The sequence below is a fragment of the Saccopteryx leptura genome, chromosome 4, assembly GCF_036850995.1.
Source record: "Saccopteryx leptura isolate mSacLep1 chromosome 4, mSacLep1_pri_phased_curated, whole genome shotgun sequence".
Lineage (NCBI taxonomy): Eukaryota > Metazoa > Chordata > Mammalia > Chiroptera > Emballonuridae > Saccopteryx > Saccopteryx leptura.
Genome location: NC_089506.1, coordinates 130754 through 152574, shown reverse-complemented (window position 1 = coordinate 152574; position 21821 = coordinate 130754). Strand labels below are relative to the sequence as shown.

At 46.1% G+C, this 21821-nt stretch overlaps 1 pseudogene; it reads right to left on the bottom strand.

Annotated features, from left to right (window-relative positions):
* Positions 1-18243: 18243 nt before the first annotated feature.
* The window catches only part of LOC136403391 (zinc finger protein 337-like), a 40024-nt pseudogene continuing 36446 nt past the window's right edge, over positions 18244-21821 (bottom strand).

The window sequence follows — 21821 nt, the reverse complement described above, 5'->3', positions numbered from 1 at the left end:
TCCACAATTTTGTTAAGCTGGACACTTGGAATTAATGGCTGGGACACTGCTGACCTCTGGAAACTCCTGCAGCTGAGAGGTTATGGACACCTGCTGTAAAAGTTAATATTGTTTTAGCTCACTTTTCAGCCTTTTTGGTCCCAAATTGCAGGATTTGGTAGAATTAAGAAAGATTTTGAGTCATTTTCCTCTGTTACAGCTACATTGGCATGAATAAATACTTGCAAAGTATGTACTTGGATTAAAGACTCATTGTTTTTCTTTATGGAAACCTTTCACCCACAAATGATCATTTTCTTTGTGACCATCTTTTGTATCATTTGTCATAGGAAGGAAATCCATAGGGAGAGAAACAGACAGACTTCTTATAAGCTTTCTGCAGCTGACCTCACAGCCTCACAGAAGTGGTTCTGTTCAGACCGCCTCTGTGGAGACAAACAGTTCTTTGAGTCCTCCACTAAAAACTGAAGGATGTTTTCCTTTCCATTTTGTCTTGTGTGGATTAACCTGCCCTTGTGACCAGCAAAAATGCCTGGTCTCCACGTCCTGGAAGGTGCGTTTACTGGAGTGCACCTGCTGGCCAGTTGACAACACTGGCGTTGCGAGTGCACTTTTTCCAGGGACATTACCTGCCAGCTCTTGAGGGAGCGTGTCATGATACACCCCTCCATGTGGCCTTTGTATTCTCAACCTTCGTTTCCTGTTCATGCTTCCACTCCCCCATTCCAGTAGTGTCTGCTGGGGCCCCTTCTGTGGGGCAGAGGGTTTTCTGTAGTAAGGGGCCAGGGAAGACTGGGGGTGAGTTTTTTATCCAGGTTCAGCCAGCGCGAGGTGGGGGGTGCCTGAGGAACGGAGCAGGGGAGCCATGGAGGTGATTTCTCCACCAGCTACAGCATGTGCTTGAGGACCACTGGGGATGCCGAGGGGAACTGGTGTACTTTTGCAGCAGGAGTTCTGTGAGCGCTTTCTCCGGGCTGCTCACAAATGAGCTGCAAAAGTACACCAGTGCTCTGTCCCTCAATGACAGCAGTGTGTTTAATCTCCTAATATGATTATGAATTTGTCTATTTTTCCTTGTAGCTGTTGTTTTGTATGCTTTATAAAAATTTTATTATTTTTTTAGCGAGAAAAGGAGGCAGAGACAAAAACATCGATCTGTTTCTGTCTGTGCCCTGACCAGAGATCAAACCCACAACCTTGCTGTATCAGGGTGATGCTCCAACCAAGTGGGCTATCTGGCCTGGGGTGTAGTCTGTACACTTTTAGTTTATGTTATTAAGTGTGTATGAATTAGGAACTTCCTGGTATTTTGAACTTATCGATATTAAGTTCTCTTCTTTATTTCTAGTCATGCTTTCCCATTTAAGTCTATTTTATGTCATTACAGTTTCTGTTTGGTTTATTTGCACAGCAGATCTATTTCTATTCTTTCACGTTTCTTCTGTTTGTGCCCTTATGTTTTGAGAAGCTCCCAGTGTTTTATATTAGTTACAAATGGTTATAAAAATTGATTTTGGTGGAAGGTATGATGTTAGTGTTCAATATTTTCCCATTCAGTATTGCCAACACCATTTATTCTATAATATATAATGTATACTTTTTTCACTGATCAAAGGAGATGTCTTTATTTTAGAAAATTTCCATATAGATTTGGATCTATTACTTGACCTTCTATTTTATTCCATCAATTTGTCTATAACATTTTACCCCACTGTTTGAATTAAGGTAGCTTAATAATAAAATATATTTTTTATGTCTGGTTTTGCCAGCTCCTACTCATCACTTTTATTTTATATTTTAACGAGTCAACCTAAAATGAGCTAGTTTCAATTTTTAAAATTTTTATTGATATTCTAATCTAGATCATATTGTATTTGTAGAGAACTTTGAGGAATTGACATCCTTATATTTTTTTTGTATCCAAAACATGATGTTACTTTTTAGTTACGCATGTATCTTTTATTGGGTGGAATCTTAAACTTGAAGATTGTACACATTCATGTTCGGTTTGTTCCTAGGCATTTTATCCGTTCTGTTGCTATTGGGTCTTTTCCTTGATTATATCTTCAATTTACTGTTTGCACACAAGAAGGATATTTATATTAGCATGTTATTCCCATCTTAATTTAATAAGTTCTATTATTTGTAATCATTTTTAAGTTGGTTCTCACATGTTATCGATGGAAATAAGCTATTGTGCAATAATAAAATCACATTACTTTAGCTGGATAAAAACTTAAAAATAGTATAAGCTTGGAAGAAATCATGAAGAAACAAGGTCATGTAAGGAGTTAGAAAAATTAATTTTGCTACTTGTAAGTTTATTAAGGCTTATGTAAAAGATCAACAGGATATTTATGATTTTAAAATTATTCCAAGCCTGACCAGGCGGTGGCACAGTGGATAGAGCATTGGACTGGGATGCAGAAGACCCAGGTTCGAGACCCCAAGGTCGCCAGCTTGAGTGCGGGCTCATCTGGCTTGAGCAAAAGCTCACCAGCTTGAGCCCAAGGTTGCTGGCTTGAGCAAGGAGTTACTCGGTCTGCTGAAGGCCCGCAGTCAAGCACATATGAGAAAGCAATCAATGAACAACTAAGGTGTTGCAACGTGCAACGAAAAACTAATGATTGATGCTTCTCATCTCTCCGTTCATGTCTGTCTGTCCTTGTCCCTCTCTCTGACTCTCTCTGTCTCTTAAAAAAAAATTATTCCAAGTCCGACCAAGCGATGGCACAGTGGACAGAGCATCAGCTTGGGACACTGAAGACAGTTCAAAACCCCCACGGTCGCTGGCCTGAGCATAGGCTCACCATCTTGAGCGCAGGGTCCCAGGTGAGATAGATGTTTCTGTCTATCTGTCTGTCTGTCTCTCCTCTCCTTCCTCTCTCTAAAATCAATAAATGAAGTTTTAAAAAATTGAGAAATAAATGACAATGGCTTTTTTTTTGTGGCAAACACAGTCAGAGAAAGGGTCAGATAGACAGGAAGAGAGAGAGAGATGAGAAACATCAATTCTTCGTTGTGGCTCCTTATTTGTTCATTGATTGCTTTCTCATATGTGCCTTGACTGGGGGTTACAACAGAACGAGTGACCCCTTGCTCTAGCCAGCAACCTTGGGCTCAAGCTGGTGAGCCTTGCTCAAACCAGATGAGCCGGCGCTCAAGCTGGCGACCTCAGGGTCTCAAACCTGGGTCCTCCGCGTCCCAGTCCGATGCTCTATCCATTGCGCCACTGCCTGGTCAGGCGACAATGGCTTTTTTTTTTTTCAGCTTAAATTGTATAGATGAATGATTTTTTTTTTCAAAATCCCAACCCAAGCAGTAAAAATTGCTAAGGTGTAAAGTATACACCCTCTAGACATTTCTATGTGGACATTTCTTTCTTCTACTTTCTCAGGATTTTATTTACTATTCTGGTTCTTAGTATGGGTGGAAAGGTGTGTATTTTCAAGTTTTTCCCCCTAAAATGGATTCATCACTACAGCTGCCATATGTTTTCTTATGTAGTGGTTTTTATTATCATTTAAGTTTTAAATTATAACTGTGATTTTAAGAGGGGTGATTTAGGAGTGAATTTCTTCTTGATTGAGTATATTGACAACAAGAAACATACTGTATATATAATTTCAAACGGTTGAAGGTTGTTGAAACTTGCTTCATAGAACATGCAATATGGCCTTTGTTAAATGAGTTCCAAGCGCGCTTCTCTGCTGCCACCTTGTGTGCATCTTGGGAATAACACCTCAGTGCAGTTCATTTGGGTGTTGTGCATTATCTATCAATGTTGAATCCAATGCTATCTAGAAGTTCCTTTGATAATTTGTAAGTATAAGGAATTTCTAGTTACATTTTGTTACTGGTTTCAATATTAACTGCAATGAGAGCAAGACACATACTTTCTATTATTTCAATTCTCTGAAGTTGATTTAAACTTGCTTCATATCACATACAATATGGTCTCTGTTAACTGTGCTTCTCTGCTGCCACCTCGTGTGCATCATAGGAATCACACCTCAGCTCAGGTCTGCAGGCAAAGTTGGGTAGGATCGTCTATAAAGGTTGGTTCCAAATTGCCGTTCATGTAGTTTCTGTGTGTCCTTGGCAATTTGTTTTTGTGGGAATCTATTGGTTCTGAAGAGACATGCTCAGCTCAGAAGGGGAGAGTCTTTGTGTTAAATTTGTTATGATTATACATTTGCTTATTTTTTTCTTGTAGTTCTGTATAATTAGAATTTATGTTATTAAGCACAGATCGATTTGGAACTCCCTAGTAAATTAAAGTCACTGATATGAAGTGCTGTTCGTTTCTGTTACTGCTGTTTGTCCTCAATGCTATTATATCATTTTCAGTTGGTTTACATTTGCATGTAATATAAGTTGGAGTGAAAGGAGGTTTACAGTTCATATGGAAACAATACAATAGTTCATAAATATCATAGTAATCCCGGAAATAACTGTGTTTGACATATTCAAAAATGTAAACCTACCTTTGCACCACCTGTGTGTCTTTTTCCATTCTTTCATTTTCAATCTCTTTGTACTTTTATGTTTCAGGTGACTCCGTGTCCTATATTAGTAATGAGTAGTCATAAAGTCTATAAGGAATGGAGTTTGGTCAAGGCAACGATATAAGGCTCCAATATTTTTTTGTATTTAGTTTTCTCACAGTATTTATTATATAATGCATATTGTTTTCATGCAACTAAAAAGATATCTCAGACAAAATTTTCATATGGATGTACAGGTATCACCGCATTTTTTTCTGTTTTGTCATCTGGTCTATTGACGTGTCATTACCCCACTGTTTTAATGATTGTACCTTCATCCTGGAATGCATGTGTGTGTGTCTAGTTGTGCAAGCTTCTGTGTTTTACTTTGCTTTGCAGAACTGTCCTGTGCCTTGCAGGTGCTCCTCAGCATCTGTTCTGTGCACACTGCCTGCCATTATGACCCTCCCTCAGCTCAGGTTCAGGACAGCCCAAAGTGTCTGCATACATTGTGGTTGTCCCTGGGGCCACCATCCACCCTTGGTGAGAGTCACTGACGTTTGGAGCTCAGATAGTTCTAGAAGCTAAATGATTGGCCTGGAAATGTACCCACCCCCCCAATGTAGTGAGTTAACCTTCGAGGCTTGAGGACTAATCTAAAATGTTATTCATTGATGAATAGGGGGACTACAGTGCTTTCTGTGTTCTTCAGGTCTCAGTGTACCGTTATGGGGAAAATATTTGCTTACATTCTGGGGTTATAGTGAGCACACGTTGAATGAGTCAGCTCTGGAAATGACCACCTTTATTTACTGTTTGGTTGAATGTGGAACCTCCCCATCAACTTCCCCAATGGCCAGGTGAGATAGGGAGCAAGGAGGAGGGGTAGGGCTCTGAGGGAGCTCAGTTTCCCCACGTAGCCTGCTATGAGCAGGTAGTTATTGTCCTCCAGTCCCCCTCTCCCATGTGGACCTGGTGAGTGCATGGGGTGGAACAAGAGGGGAAGATGAGGAAATCCAGTCTGTAGCAGAATAGCTGTTCTTCCAGCTGTTTTGTATACTTTGGGTGTGGTCTCTCTTAGTAGATATGGGCTCTATTTCTGTTCACATGTCAGAATCCAGATGTGAAGTAAGCAATGTGGTCCAGGGAATTCTAGGTAAGTGGAGGGGATTGAGGTGAGCGAGAGTGGGGAACAGCTACAGGCAGCTTGTGAGGACCCAACAAGGGTACCCAGACTATTTCTGAGGTACACGCCTCATGCCCAAATTAGATGAGCTATTCCCACAGGACCACTTTTTGTGAGCCCTTCCTATAGATGCAAAGCAGATTCAGAAGCACACTACTTGTGGTCCCAGTTTATTGAGCATGGCGAGGTCCAACCTCACAGGCTCCAGGCAGCAGAGCCAAGTCCAGAGCCTAGATGCGTGTTCCAAGCTCCAGAAAGGAGAACTTTTATAAGCGATGGGCGAGAGACCCTGAGAGGTTTGTTCCCTGGACCCACGTGTCTGATGTCTGGAGTCCTGGGGTGAGGGGTGAGGGATACCTGGAGGCAGACTTTCTATCTCGATTCCCAGCAACCATGGAGGAGAAGAGGGAATGTCTGGAGAAGAATGTGGCTGAACTTGTGACAAGTTTTCCATGGAGGCTTGAGGTCAGTGTGTGAGGGCAGAGCAGATGTTTCTGCTAGGGGATGAGGAGAGACCAGAGATGAATATTTATCTCCTCTGCATGCATCTCTTTGAGGGGGTCATGGGAAAACGGGAAGGAGAGACTGGCTGGTGAATTCTCCCTTCTTGCTCAGGCCAGGGTGTGAAGAGCACAGTGAGTCTTCAGTTCACTGGCCAGGAAAGACCGTGAGCAGGATTCTGCATCCCAGCTGCAGTAGCTTGTGTGGTGAAAGGGGTCATCTGGGGCTGAATTTCCACCCCTGCTTTAGCCAGAATGATAGGCAGGAGAGGTTTCTGTAGGAAGGGGCCAGGAGAGACCTGGAGGAGAATTGTTTCTCCTGACTCCAGCCCAGCATCTCATGGGCAGCTGGAGCCTCCGGAAACAGGTAAGGAGAGATCTGGAGCCACTTCTTTCTTCCTGGCTCCAGCAGGTCTGTGCTGGGCAGAGGGTGTCCTGAGGTCAAGAGCGAGGAGAGACCTGGACATGGCTTCTGGCCAGTCTGTGAGAGGTTTTGGGGTTTCTGGGGTGAGGGGTGCACTTCAGCCAGCACGAGTCCGGCCAGGCCACTGCCAGGGAGGCCTGCCCCAGCTGCTCAGTTCAGGTCAGGGCTCACTGGTCCTGAAGCCTCCCCCAGCCGGCCAGGTTCCAGAAGCACTTCTCAGATCACAGCCTCTCCCAGCCTTTGCCCGTCTCTCCTCTGCTTTTCCCTCCCCGCGGTGTCAGGACCTGAGATGCCCAGTGCGGATGAATCTGCATGGGCAGACGTGGTGGCAGAAGTCGTTCGGGGTGTCAGGCCAGACAGGGCACAGGCTGCCAAGTTTCTGGGGGAGGAACGCTGATGGGGGAGGGTGGTGATGTCCAGACAAATAACCTCCAGAGAAACAAGTGACTAGGACGCTGCCAGGTGGGGGAGGGGAGGAGGCGAGAGTGGGGGAAGGAGTGCAGCTCTGGTGGGAGGTGAGAGCAGGGCCCAGGCTGGGACAGGTGAGGGGTGTAGTAGGTGGAGGTGGAAGCGGCGAGGGGGGGGGGACCCCATCACTTCTGGGCTGGAGGAATCCGGGGTGAGAAGGGAGGGGCTGTGGCCTGTGTTTGGAAGGAGGACGGGGCTGCTGTGAGGGGCGCTATGAAGAGGTGGGTAAGGGAGGGGGGGTGCGTGCCTATGGTAGAGTAAGGTGCAGTAAGAGAGGACTGAGGCTTTCAGAACAGAGAGCCTGGGTGCGACGAGGTCATGGAGAGAGAGAGAGAGAGAGAGAGAGCTGCAGGAAGGAGAATGGGATGGAAGCCACGACCGTGGAGCTGGTGATGTGTCTGGACTCCCGTTTCCCCCGCAGAGAGGAGGAGACAGCAGGGTCCAGCAGCATCAGTCGCCGCCAATTCCAATTGCCAGGCCTTCAGTTTTTTGTTTTTAATGTTTATTGATGAGAGAGAGAGATTTGTTGTTCAATTTACGTAAGCACTGGTCACCGCAGCTGGAGGACTCGGAGTTGACATGACAGGACCCCCTAGTACCGGGTGGGACCCCTGCCCCCAATCACAGGGTCAGATCTGATGTGCCAGGGCGCCGTACTCCCTCAGGGAAGACCCCTGGGCACACTCAGAGGAGGCAGAGCCAATGATACCGGACCCTCCACGCTGTCTGGGCGGAGCCCCGCGCACACTCCTGTGCGGGGGCGGGGAATGCGTTTCTCTGCTGCCATCTAGAGTGCACCTTGGGAACAGCACTTTTTTCTGACAGAGGGACAGATAGGACAGACAGGAAGGGAGAGAGATGGGAATTAACAGTTTTTCCTTGCAGCACCTTAATTGTTCATTGATTACCAAGCATCTGTTGTTGTCATGTTGCAAGGGCACAGTACATGTCTAAGGCGCCTCCCATCCCCCCCGCTCTGGATGTCTGTGTCTCCATAATGGTAAGAACTAAAGCGCATGGGAGAAAGCTCATCACTCTCTTGGGTGGGACTCTTCTCCACGGAGACAAAATCCAAAGCCCACGTGACCCCTCCTAGGTGGGGCCCCTCACCACAGTCAGAAGACCCAGCCATGCTGAACCATGACTCCTTTGTTAGGACCCCTTCTTACATCACAGGGTCCAGAGCCAATGTGGTCAAACCCAGACCCTCTACTATCTCAGTTGTGACCCTTCCACACCGTCAAATGACACAGAGAAGATGTGACGGGATGCTGTGTGCTCTCAGGGGAAGACCTGTCCTTGCACTCACGTGGATCAAAAATGACGTGATGCCCTCCTTACTCTCTCAGGGAGGGACCTCTCCTCACACTCACAGGTTCCAGAGCTGATGTGACAGGACCCATTCTCTCTGGTGGGCCTGTTTCCTATGCTCACAGGGAACAGAACCAATGTGACAGGACTCCTGTGTCAGGCGAGACCCCTTCCACAATGACTGGACCCAGAGCTTATGGGCACGACCCCTTACCTTCAAGAGGCAGAGCCTTCTTCCCGTGGGAGGACCCGTTACTTCACTGTCTTGTATGAATGTGAATTCACCTTGAGCATGTATTGTATGTTGATTATCTCTTGTTCATCTGATTATGTTCATTTGATTATTACCACAGGTGTTGGAATTTACAAGGTATAAAGAAAATGTGTTTTATTGTTTGTTTATCCCCCACACTATGGATGAGCTGGGCATGTAAGATAAAGGATGAGAAACTAACTTCAGAAAAGGGCTGCAGCTGAGACATTTTCCAGGTAGGGTTACTGTTATTTTTGTTCACTGTCAGCTGTTTGGATTAATTTTTGCAGGGTTTGGTGGAATTCTGTAATGCTCCCTCATTTGCACTGGCATGAAAACACATCTGAGAAGCTAGCTGCTTGGACTCAGAGTCATGAGTTTTCTGTATTGAGTCCCGGCTGTGTTTACATTGTGAGGATCCGGTTCAGCTCCTGCATCTGTCGTGTGGAAACTTGGGTCCGTTGTCCAGCTCCATGCCTGGAGTTTGGCTGTGGGGTCTCAGTTACAGATGTGGATTCAGTCTCTGGGGTCTGAGGTTGAATCTATATTGAGCTGTGTGGCATCTGGGGTGTGGGGTCCCTCTGTGTGTGTCTCCATGTCCTGGTTTCCAGGGTGGGGCCCACACACAGCTCTAGCCATGAGATGTAATGTGTGGCATCTGGTGTCCAAGTTCTTGTGTCAGTCTCTGGTGTCTGGCGTTTGGGTTCCAGGGTCTGACTTGGGTCTGGAGAACAGTGTTTGGTTTGGGGCCTGGGGCTCAGGGTCCTACTTTTGGTTTGAGATCTGTTGTTTAGGAGGAGAAATGTAGGGTCTGTGTCTGGGGTCCCGAGTCTGTCTGTGGCCTCTTTCTGGTGTCTGTCAGTAATGGTTGTTGTGTTTACAAAGACAGGTAGCTGGCTATTGTTGAAGAAAGAAAGGTAAGGAACTTGCACATTATATTTTATAAATCTAGGAAAGCCTGTTTTAGGAAGAAGCTTCAGCATTCCATTTAGCTTAATTAGCATGAAAGCTCAAGTATTTCTAGGCTTGATGGCCCATTTCAGGAATCCATTGTGTCCTCAGAAGTTCATTGTCCCCTGTGTTCCAGGCAGTCAGGGGTGAGTGAAGGAGGCCCAGGTCATCACGCACTGGAAGGTGTCCCAGTTCTTAGATGTGGACACAGATAAGCCACTGTAAAGCCAGGAGGCAGGGCCGGGGCCACTATCACAGCAGCCCGGCTCATGCAGGTTCGCATTGGATTCGGACAGTCGGTAAAGAAACCATGGAGCCAAAAACTGGTGGGCCATAGTCTTTAATCTAGCTTGTACCCGGCGGGCAAGTAAAAATACACACTGGGCTCCAAAACCCAGTCACATTCAGTGCTCACAAAGCTACTGATTTATCCGAGTTTCCTAGAATCAAAGGTTTCTAGCTCACCAGCCTTATTTCCCTCAGTTCCCCATCTCCTTCCTTATCCCAGATACAAACTCTGTACAAACTGGCATCTCACTCAGCACTCCGCCATCTTGGCTGCTTCTCCTGGCCTCCTCCACGTGGCCTCCTTTAGCTGCTGGCTCTACTCTCTCCGCTCTCATGCTAACCTCAGGAACCAAGAGCCAACTCCCGTTCTGCCCCCATTTTATAGTGTAGCTTCACAACCTTTAATCCAATATACAAAATAGGGTAGTCTCTAATACAAAGTCACTTCTCTGAGGCATGATTGGATTGTACCACCCTACATCAAAAAGGGTAGGAAAGGCTTAATCCCAAAACCAAGCCTCAGGCTACAACAATTCTCAACACACATTAATATCACCTGGGCAACGGCCTCTTTAACAAAGTGAGCATAATACATTTTATCTGCCCAACAATCCACCCCTATGCTCACTTTACTACCCACAATTTACATCACCAGCATTCCTGTGCAAGGAAATTAGAACATTACACAGATTACAACAGCAAAAATCATACAGTTTCAACAATTACAAAGGTACATTTCACCAGTCTCTGAGCACTTAGCCCAAAGCGCAAAATGTCCTCGGTCTTCTTTCTAGCCACGGGAAAAGCTTCCCGGGGTAGGGGAGTGCTTCCAGCAAAGCCACCCCCCCACCCCCATCAGGGTATTTTACATTGTCCAAAATCCGTAATCCGAAAGTCCATCCAACAAAGGAGCCAATGCCCACTCCGGTCGTAGTCCAGGAAATCAGTCCACGCACGTGGGTCATCAGCCACCCCCCTCATTCCTGCCGTCCTGGCAGGTTTCACACTGTCCCAAAGAGGGGCACGTGGCAATGGCAGTCAGCATTTCCATCTCTGCTCCGGAAAGCATGTCCAGCCATATTTCCCAAAATCGCAGACCTACCAGGGCCGAAGTAGGTGCTCCTTCCAGCTGCGCTTTCACCTTCTGGAGACTGCGGATTGCAACTCCAGTCCGATTCTCCTCATCCTCCAAAGAGGGACTGAAAACACCAGCTCCGGCTGCCGGGCTCGAGCCTCCGTCTGCCACCGCCTTCTGCTCCACAGACCTTGCAGCTCCGGACCCGGCCTCAGCTTCAGCTTCAGCCTCAGCCTCAGCCTCAGCCTCAGCCTCAGCCTCAGCCCCGGCCTCCTGCCGCTGCTGGCTCTCCGCAACATCCAGGGCAAGCTGCAACTCACGAACCTCTGAATCCTCCTCCAGCGTTTGCTCCATTTCCAGGCGAATCTCGAACACCTGGTCGGCCTCCTCCTCCAGCATTTCCTCCAGCTCCAGGGTCAGCATCGGTTTCTCCTGCGTTTGCTCCAGCTCCTCCCGCTGCTCGGTTTGCAGGTCCCAGGCAGCCTCTTCAACAGAGCTCTCGGTTTCCTCACGCATGGCTGTAAAAGTCAGCCAGCCTACGATCCCCAAGAGGACAGCCATGGGGAACCCTAACACTAGCCAGTCCTCTACTCCACTGCTCAAAGGCTCCTTGCCGATCTGTATCGAATCCTGCCGACTACGCCAAATGTAAAGCCAGGAGGCAGGGCCAGGGCCACTATCACAGCAGCCCGGCTCATGCAGGTTCGCATTGGATTCGGACAGTCGGTAAAGAAACCATGGAGCCAAAAACTGGTGGGCCATAGTCTTTAATCTAGCTTGCACCCGGCGGGCAAGTAAAAATACACACTGGGCTCCAAAACCCAGTCACATTCAGTGCTCACAAAGCTACTGATTTATCCGAGTTTCCTAGAATCAAAGGTTTCTAGCTCACCAGCCTTATTTCCCTCAGTTCCCCATCTTCTTCCTTATCCCAGATACAAACTCTGTACAAACTGGCATCTCACTCAGCACTCCGCCATCTTGGCTGCTTCTCCTGGCCTCCTCCACGTGGCCTCCTTTAGCTGCTGGCTCTACTCTCTCCGCTCTCTCATGCTAACCTCAGGAACCAAGAGCCAACTCCCATTCTGCCCCCATTTTATAGTGTAGCTTCACAACCTTTAATCCAATATACAAAATAGGGTAGTCTCTAATACAAAGTCACTTCTCTGAGGCATGATTGGATTGTACCACCCTACATCAAAAAGGGTAGGAAAGGCTTAATCCCAAAACCAAGCCTCAGGCTACAACAATTCTCAACACACATTAATATCACCTGGGCAACGGCCTCTTTAACAAAGTGAGCATAATACATTTTATCTGCCCAACAGCCACATTGGCATATTGAGAGCTAGCTTACAAAATGAATAGGGTGGAGCCCTGGCCGGCTAGCTCAGTGGATTAGAGTGTCCTCCCAATATATAAAGTTTGTGGGTTTCATCTCTGGTTAGGACACATGTCAGAAGCAACTATTAAATGCTTAAATAAGTGGAACAACAAATCAATGTTTCTCTCTCACGCCCTCTGTCTGTTCCCCCCTCCCCACTCCCCTTCCTCTTGCTCTCTAAAATCAATAAATTCCCTGACCTGTGGTGGTGCAGTGAAGGAAGCATCGAGCTGGAAATGCTGAGGTTGCTGGTTAGAAACTCCGAGCTTTGCTGGCCAAGGCATATAGGAGAAGCAACTACCAGTCGATGCTTCCCGCTCCTCCCCACCTTTCTCTGTCTTCTCTCTCTAAAATTAATAAATAAAAACTTTTAAAATTAATTAATTTTAAGAAATATATAGTTTGGAGAGTCCCATCTTTACAGGGACCAAAGTAAGGCCATATGAACTATTGCTACAGCTTGAGGATCTCACATTAGATGCCAGCAGGAGTTTAGGGAAAACAGCCCAGCGGCCTGTGGGTCTGACCCCTCTGTGCCATAGCCGCTCTGCTTCTGGAGAAGGTCAAGAGCAAGTCATAATAATGGTGGAGGTTACGGGCACTGAGTCCTTCTGCCCTTTTCCTCTGGATGCCTCCCCTTTTCAGGTGGCCCCTCAGTGTCCCTTCTCGGGCTGTGGTCTCCAAGGAATGAAGAGGTTGTGAGAGTGCAAAGACTGGGAGGGTTTCCTTGGCTAAGCCCTGGGCAAACCAGGAAACTCCCACATTTCTCTCCCCTCTCTCTCTACAGAAGAGAGGACAAGAAACCTGACTCTTCCTCCTAAAATATTAATTTTTGCAATTCTTTGGTACCTTACCACACTTATGTTTTAAGGCATAAATGACATTTTCTAAATAACCCCCCAAACGCATCACAATTGGGAAAATAAAATAACTTCAAATGAATGATGATTAAAATACTACATTGAAAAGCCTATGGGGCACTGGCCATGTAGCTCAGTGCATAAGGCATTGTACCAAACATCAACGTGACAGGTGTGAGTCCTTGTTGGGCAGATAAAATATATTATGCTCACTTTGTTAAAGATGGCGCTGCCCACGTGGAGGCCGTTGCCCAGGAGATATTAATGTGTGTCTCTGTGGGCTGTAGGCAGGCAGGATCCTTGTAGCCTGGGGCTTGGTTTTAGGATTAAGCCTTTCCCACCCTTTTTGATGTGGGGTGGTACAATCCCATCATGTCTCAGATAAGTGACTTTGTAGTAGAGACTTCCCTATTTTGTATATTGGATTAAAGGTTATGAATCTACACTATAAAATAGGGGCAGAACGGGAGCTTGCTCTCTTGGTTCCTGAGATTAGCATTAGAAAGCAGAGAAAGGCCACGTGGAGGAGGCCAGGAGAAGCAGCCAAAATGGCCGAGTGTTGAGTGAGAAGCCAGTTTGTGCAGAGTTTGTGCAGGGAGAAGGAAGGAGATGGGGAACAGAGGTGAATAAGTCTGGTGAGCTAGAAACCTTTGCTTCTAGGAAACTCAGATAAGTCAGTAGCTTTGTGAGCATTGAATGTGAGTGGGTTTTGGAGCCCAGTGTGTATTTTTACTTGCCCGCTGGGTGCAAGCTAGGATTAAAGATGATGGCTCATCAGTTTTTGGCTCCATTGTTTCTTTACCAACTGTCCGAATCCAATGAGAACCTGCATGGGCCAGGCTGCTGTGATGGTGGCCCTGGCTACTGGCTTTACAGTCCTATTGTCTTCACCTAAAAGGAACAACCAATGAGCACATAACTAAATGGAACAAGTAAGTGGAGCAATGAGTACATTGATTTGAGAGGGAGAGAGAGAGAGAGAGAGAGAGAGAGAGAAGCATGAAATCATTTTTTTCAATTAGTTCCATTTAGTTGTGTACAAGTTGGTCACTTAGGTGCTGAGACCTGTGACAAAACCCACAGCCATGCACTGAGCCATCTGGTCAGGGCACCATAGCTTTTTTAACTTTATTCTCTTTCAGTTGATAAAATTATTTTAGAATTCCAATTGCAATGTATGTTACAGGTTATCTAAAATTGTATTTTATAATGTAAGGACTTTCTGGATTATCTGTTACTAATGATTTCATAAGAGGAAACGGGTTAGATAATTTCAAATCTTTGAAGTTTGTTGTCACTTGCTTTATATTGCAATGTGGTCCCTTTTAAATGTGTCCTCAAGGTGAGTGTTGGGCGGATAAAATGTATTATGCTCACTTTGTTAAAGATGCCGTTGCCCAGGTGATATTAATGTGTGTTGGGGATTGTTGTAACCTGGGGCTTGGTTTTGGGATTAAGCCATTCCCACCCTTTTTGATGTGGGGCGGTACAATCCAATCATGCCTCAGAGAAGTGACTTTGTATTAGAGACTTCCCTGTTTTGTATATTGGATTAAGAGTTTGGATTTCTACACTATAAAATGGGGATGAAGTGGGAGTTTGTGCTCTTGGTTCCTGAGATTATCATTAGAAGAGAGAGCAGAGGAGAGCAGAGAAAGGCCACGTGGAGAAGGCCAGGAGAAGCAGCCAAGATGGCTGAGTGCTGAGTGAGATGCCAGTTTGTGTAGAGTTTGTATATGGGATAAGGAAGGAGATGGGGAACAGAAGTGAATAAGTCTGGTGAGCTAGAAACCTTTGATTCTAGGAAACTCGGATAAGTCAGTGGCTTTGTGAGCACTGAATGTGACTGGGTTTTGGAGCCCAGTGTGTATTTTTACTTGCCCGCCAGGTCCGAGCTAGAATTAAAGACTATGGCCCACCAGTTTTTGGCTCCGCTGTTTCTTTACCGACTGTCCGAATCCAATGCGAACCTGCATAGGCCAGAAGGCTGCTGTGATAGTGGCCCTGGCCTTGACTGCTGGCTTTACAGTGAGTCTCTTCTGTTAGGTCGTGTGCATCTTTGGAACACCTTGGTGGCTGTCAGGAGGAACAGGGGTACAGTGCGTTATCTGTCAGTGGTTGTATTGCAGGAATCAAAGGAGGACAAAAATGCCCAGACAACTTTTTTTTTCCCCCTATGTGTTTGCTCGTTGGCTGGTGCGAGACTTTAATAAATGGAATGGTGTCGGTCAAATAAGTTTTTAAAATATGATATATATGTTTGCTCGCTTATAGTTCGTATTGGGTGTGGCGGACAGGCTGTAAGCAGGCAGGGTCGTTATAGCCTAAGGCTTAGTTTTTTGTTGTTGTTGTTTTGTTTTTTTTACAGACAGAAAGAGAGTCAGAGAGAGGGATAGACAGGGACAGACAGATAGGAACGGAGAGATGAGAAGCATCAGTCATTAGTTTTTCGTTGCGCATTGCAACTTCTTAGTTGTTCATTGATTGCTTTCTCATATGTGCCTTGACCGCAGGCCTTCAGCAGACTGAGTAACCCCTTGTTGGAGCCAGCAACCCTGGGTCCAAGCTGGTGAGCTTTTGCTCAAGCCAGATGAGCCTGCGCTCAAGCTGGCGACCTCGGGGTCTCGAACCTGGGTCCTTCCACATCCCAGTCCAACACTCTATCCACTGCGCCACTGCCTGGTCAGGCATGCCCAGACAACTTGATGAAGGAAGTAGGATTTATTTAGCTGGTGGAGCAGTGTGACCCCAAAAGAGGCAACCAAGCATGTGCTCCCCAAAGTTAGATTTCTTACATTTTATATACCTTTTACAGAATACAGGTTTTCATGCAAGGGGCTCATGACCCCTTTGTCTAGAGGTATAAGTCACTCCCATGACTCCAGGATGGGAGGGTGAATTTAGGTGGAATAAGACAGTAAGTGTTGGAATTTTTAATTAAGGTATGTAAACATTGTTTCTTAAATGCTTTTGAGAAAAGAAAAGGGGAAGGAGTTTTCAGATAAGTTCTATCTTCTTTGCTCTGTGTAGCAAGTGGCCTCAGGCACCCTTTCAGTGAACTATGGGAAGTAGTTAATCTAGAACTGGCTGACTCAGTTACCCCTGCAGGCTCCCTTCCCTTGCATTCTTCTTGTTTCTTCCTCCTCAGGGAAGAGGGGGCCTGCCCCTCCTTCCTCAGTTGATCCACTTACCCGCTTATGTTAAGTAAGTTTTCTATCTCTCTATGGATTTTCTTTTTTTGTGGTAATCTATTGGTTCTGAAAAAGGTATTTTCTATCCCTAAATGAGAGAGTTGGATGAAACCCATGGTGATGCCCTGGCCCGGTAGCTCAGTTAGTTAGAGCGTCATTCTAATACACCAAGGTCATAGGCTCAATCCTCAGGCAGGGGACATCTAAGAATTAATGAATGCATGAGAACATTGGTACTGTTGTATTTGGAGTTTAGCAGTTCTAACAGATGTGAGTGCCATACTATAGTAGTCTGAATATGCCATTTCCTAACGATATATCAGGCAGAGCTAATTTTTACAAGGTTAGGTACTTGGTCTTGTCGAAATTAGAAACATGCAAACTAGGAGTTTTTAAGGAGTTTATCTGAGGCAAAATGACTCTAAACTTTTGGAATGAAAATCTCCAATCCTGCAGACTGACAGTATAGCAATTTCTATTTCATTTATTTATTTAAAATTCATTTTAGAGAGTGGAGAAAGATAGAGAAGGGGGAGAAGCAGAAAGCATCAACTTCCATATATGCCTTGATCAGGCGATTCCAGTCTTTTTGTTTGTTTATTTATTTAATATATTTTAGAGTGTGGAGAGAGAAGCAATTTTTTTGTTTGGTGAGAGAGATAGAGAGAGGGACTGATAGTGAAGGACAGGAAGGGAGATGAGAAACATCAGTTCTTTGTTGGGGCACCTTAGTTTTTCATTTTTCTCATATGAGCCTTGACCAGAAGGCTACAGCAGAGTGAGTGACCCCTTGCTCAAGCCAGCAACCTTGGGCTTCAAGCCAGTGACCATGGGGTCATGTCCATGATCCAATGCTCAAGCGTGCAACCCTGCACTCAAGCTGGTGAGTCTGTGCTCAAGCCAGCAACCTTGGGGTTTTGAACCTGGGTCCTCTCCATCCCAGCCCAATGCTCTATGCACTGCACCACTGCCTGGTCAGGCACCATTCCCATTTTATAGATTAAAAAACAGGCACAGAGAAGTTGAGAATCTTGCCTTAGGTCACACAGCTGGTGAGGGCAGAGCTGAGATTCAAACCCACTATGGAATTATCTGGAGTCCATGTGGTGTACACCATGAGATTCTCACCCTGAAGGAGCAGTAAGGAGAGAGTAGGGGAGACCAGGTACCCAGAACTAGCCAGGCTCATGGACATGCACATATTTCTCCCTGGCTTTCACCTCTGATTCTAGAGGTCAGAGGAAACCAGGACGGTAGCCAAGAAAAGCCAAGGGAGGAGGGTGGTGAGCCTAGTAGAAGAGAAGTCACCACTTCCCGGGAGTCAAGGAAATACCTTTCCCTGGTGAGTCTGTCTCAAATCCCTCTCCCTGGGCAGTAACCTAAGTAGATTGACTCCAGTCTTCCATGTTTCCAGGGATTGAGCTTCTGTGCCTGACAGTGTGAGTTCTCTGTGGCCCTCTGAGAATTCTCTGCTTTCATTGATGGGAAGGGGGGAATGAGGTATGTGGGATTCCTAGTTTTATGGAGACAAGATTTATTAGAACAGGAGGCCAAGAGACCATGGAGGAGATTGGTGTTGACATTCCCATAGCACTTAAGGAACTGTTTGTCTAGCTCATCTCTTGTCATGAAAGTGAAGAACATGTTTAACCAGTTACTTCTGTACTAATTACAATCTAATGAGGGTAAGGGGTCAGTAGACTCCTTCTAAAGTCCCCTCAGAGCTGGGATATGACCTGTTTAACAGCTATGGCTGTGGAGATGCAATTTAATGCTAATGACTCGCTCACCCTCTTTGCAAACAGAGGGCTTCTCCCCTGAGTGTGTCCTCTGGGTGTGAGGAGTGATGACTTCAGTGAAAAACCTCACTCACACTCCCTGCAAACATAGGACTTCTCCCTTGAGTGTGTCCTCTGGTGTCTGAGGAGAGATGACTTCTGTGCAAAGCCTTGCTCACACTCCCTGCAAACATAGGACTTCTCCCTTGAGTGTGTCCTCTGGTGTCTGAGGAGATATGACCTCCATGTAAAGCCTCACTCACATTCCCTGCACAGATAGGGCTTCTCCCCTGAGTGTGTCTTCTGGTGTGTAAAGAGAGTTGACTTCAGTGAAAAGTCTCACTCACACTCCTTGCAAACATAGGGCCTCTCCCCTGAGTGTGTTCTCTGGTGTGTGAGGCGAGTTGACTTCAGTGAAAAGCGTTGCTCACACTCCTTGCAAACATAGGGCCTCTCCCCTGAGTGTGTCCTCTGGTGTCTGAGGAGATGTGACCCATCATCAAAGCCTTGCTCACACTCTCCATAGTTGACAGCTACAATTCTTGACATTGTTATTCTTTTTTTTTTCTTTGTAGTTTTTCTGAAGCTGGAAATGGGGAGAGACAGTCAGACAGACTCCCGCATGCGCCCGACTGGGATCCACCTGCACGCCCACCAGGGGCGACGCTCTGCCCACCAGGGGGCGATGCTCTGCCCCTCTGGGGCGTCGCTCTGCCATGACCAGAGCCACTCTAGCGCCTGGGGCAGAGGCCAAGGAGCCATCCCCAGTGCACGGGCCATCTTTGCTCCAATGGAGCCTTGGCTGCGGGAGGGGAAGAGAGAGAGAGAAAGGATGGGGGGTGGAGAAGCAAATGGGCGCTTCTCCTATGTGCCCTGGCCGGGAATCGAACCCGAGTCCCCCGCACACCAGGCCGATGCTCTACCGCTGAGCCAACCGGCCAGGGCCGACATTATTATTCTTATAGATAGTTTTTCTGTGGCCACCGAATTTACTTTCTGGCCTCTGCTGGGTGCTTCCTGCATCATTCTCTCTTGGTCACTAGAGCTTCCCATGTGTCTTTTGGGAGGTTTGAAAAAGGCCCTTGAAATCTTCCTCAACCTGGTCCTTTTAAGCAAATGTTTTGACTTTTTTTTTACCTTTTTACATTCAGCTGTGTCATCCCAGCTGTGTGTATCAGTATGTTGCTGCTGCTGATTTGGATCCTCAGGGCAGGGATCCTCTGAATGGAGGTGTTTTCTTGCAGATGTTCCCGGGAGAATCTGAGAGGGGTGATTGTGTCCCACATTTTGACTAAGGAATTTCTGAATGGAGAAGGCCAGAGAGCAGTAGTGACATGGGTGTATCTCTGGTTGTGGTTTTGCTAAAAGAGAAAATATTGATAAGACAAATGTTGACAAGGCTGCCTGGGTTATATGTTTTGTCTGCTAAGACCTGTCCCATGAGTCATTCTTATAAGGTTGACAGTGTAATCTTTGTCTCCCACAATGTGTTTTTTTTACAGTCTGTTTCTCTTTTATTTTTATGTATTATATCTTCTTTGGAAATCCAGAAAGCCCATATCTAGGGTCCTTTCTACGCACTGCCAGATGAGAGACTGTGAGTAGCATCAGGGGCACTTTCACCCCTTTTATAGGTGGAACAATGCTGACCTTTCCTATATACACGTAGCTTTTAACACAGTTTCTTAGAATGACCACTGGCCCCAACTAGGAATTGCTTCCCTCATAGTTTCCCACAGATGATAAACTGAAAATATGTCCTTTCTCAAACCTCACATCAAATATTCATGCTTGATTTTATTTGGTATCAGTGCATTTCATATACAATGGAAAGCCCTGTTTCAAAATATTTCCCCAACTGTACTTTTTAAAAATTGATTGATTTTAGAAAGACAAAGAGAGGAGGAGAAAGAGGAGAAGGAAAAAGAAGAAAGAGAGAAAGAGAGAGAGAGAGAGAGAGAGATAGAGAGCAGCATTTATTTGTTGTTTTACCTAGACATGCAGTCATTGGTCATTTCTTATATGTGCCCTGACTTGGGCTCAACCTTGGTATTACAGGATGGTGCTCTAACCAACTGAGCTAACCAGCTAGGGCCCCCAACCATACTTCTTACATGCCTGATTTCTATCTCTCTCCAGCTAATCCACCATCCTCTCTCATTTGGAGATGAAGTAATCTCTGAGAGGATTTCAGACTAAAGTGTATTTTTCAAAAATTAACAAAGCAACTCTTAGAGAATAAGCCACGCTGTAGCATAGAACAGGACCATTGTCTCACCTCACTCAGGAAGGTCTGCAGCATCTCAGCTTGGATCACAGCACTTCATTTCCAGGCTACTGGGCATCTATTCAACCTCTGCTCTTACCCTGTATGCTAGACAGGAGAGGCCCTCAGAAAACAGGCACTGGCTGGTTTGCTTAGTGAACAGAGTGTTCTTCCGGCATTTGAAAGTCCCAGGTTCAATCTCTGGTCAGGGCACACATGAAAAGCAACTGTCTGCTTTTTCCCTCCATCTCCCCCCTCTCTCTCTTTCCTTCTCACAGCCAGTGGCTCAATTGGTTTGAGCATCAGCCCAGTAGCTCAGTTGTTCCAAGTGTTGACCTCAGGGGCTGAGGATAGCTCAGGTACTCTGAGCGTGGACCTCAGACCAGACTTGCTGGGTGGATCCTGGTCGGGGCACATGAAGGAATCTGTCCTGTCTATCTCCCCTTCTCTCACTTAAAAAACTTAAATCAAAAGTAAAAAATATAAAGATTTTTCCTAAAAACCAAAGGCATATAAAATGAATCCTTAATTTCTGAAGCATCTGATTAGAAATCTTACTAACTTTAGAGTGTACCATGAACATTTCTAAGGTGAGTTCTCTCTTTCCTTTCCATTTTGAAGAATGGTTGTGCTCACCTCTAGCTGCTGCGAGGTCACTCTTTCACTTGCTGCCCCACTTGATGCCCAGCTTCTGGCCATACTCGTCACCATACCAGAGTAGCAGCTCACAATCTGGCCTGATGACCTGGCAGGTTCGGTAGAAAATCTGCCTGCGATACTGAAAGGCCACCAGGTTCTGCTCTTCATCATCCCGGCACAGTTCACATACCTGGGATTGAGGCAGGTGAGAGAAAAGAAACCCACAGATGATGAGTTTCTACTACCTCTCAGATTCATGTCCAGCTCTGAACCTGATACTCAGGCTCTGATGTCACCCACTCCCACAGTGCTCCCAGAGAACCTTCTGTTCAATGTCTGAGCCTGTCATGATGTCATACAACTTCCTATCTTCAAGTCCTGCTTACGGTGCTCATCCTGCCTAATACCATTTTCCAAAGCCAATTTTAGATGTAACCTCCACCCTGATTGGCCATAAAACCCAGTGACCCCTAACTTCTCTAAACTAACTCAGGTCCTGTTTATATCACAGAACTTGATACTTGATGTAGGACTCTGTGTCTAGATTAGTTCACATCATTCAATACTCAGCCTAAGTTCATCTTTTTTGAGAGGCCTTTCTCCATTCTTCTCACATTTTATTTAGGTAGCATTTGATGCCTCACCCAGGTTTCCAAAAACACCTGGAGGTCCCCCTGCCCCACCAAAGTGAGAAATGGGGAGGCGGATAGACAAACTCCTGCATGCAACCAACCAGGATCCACCTGGAATGTCCACCAGG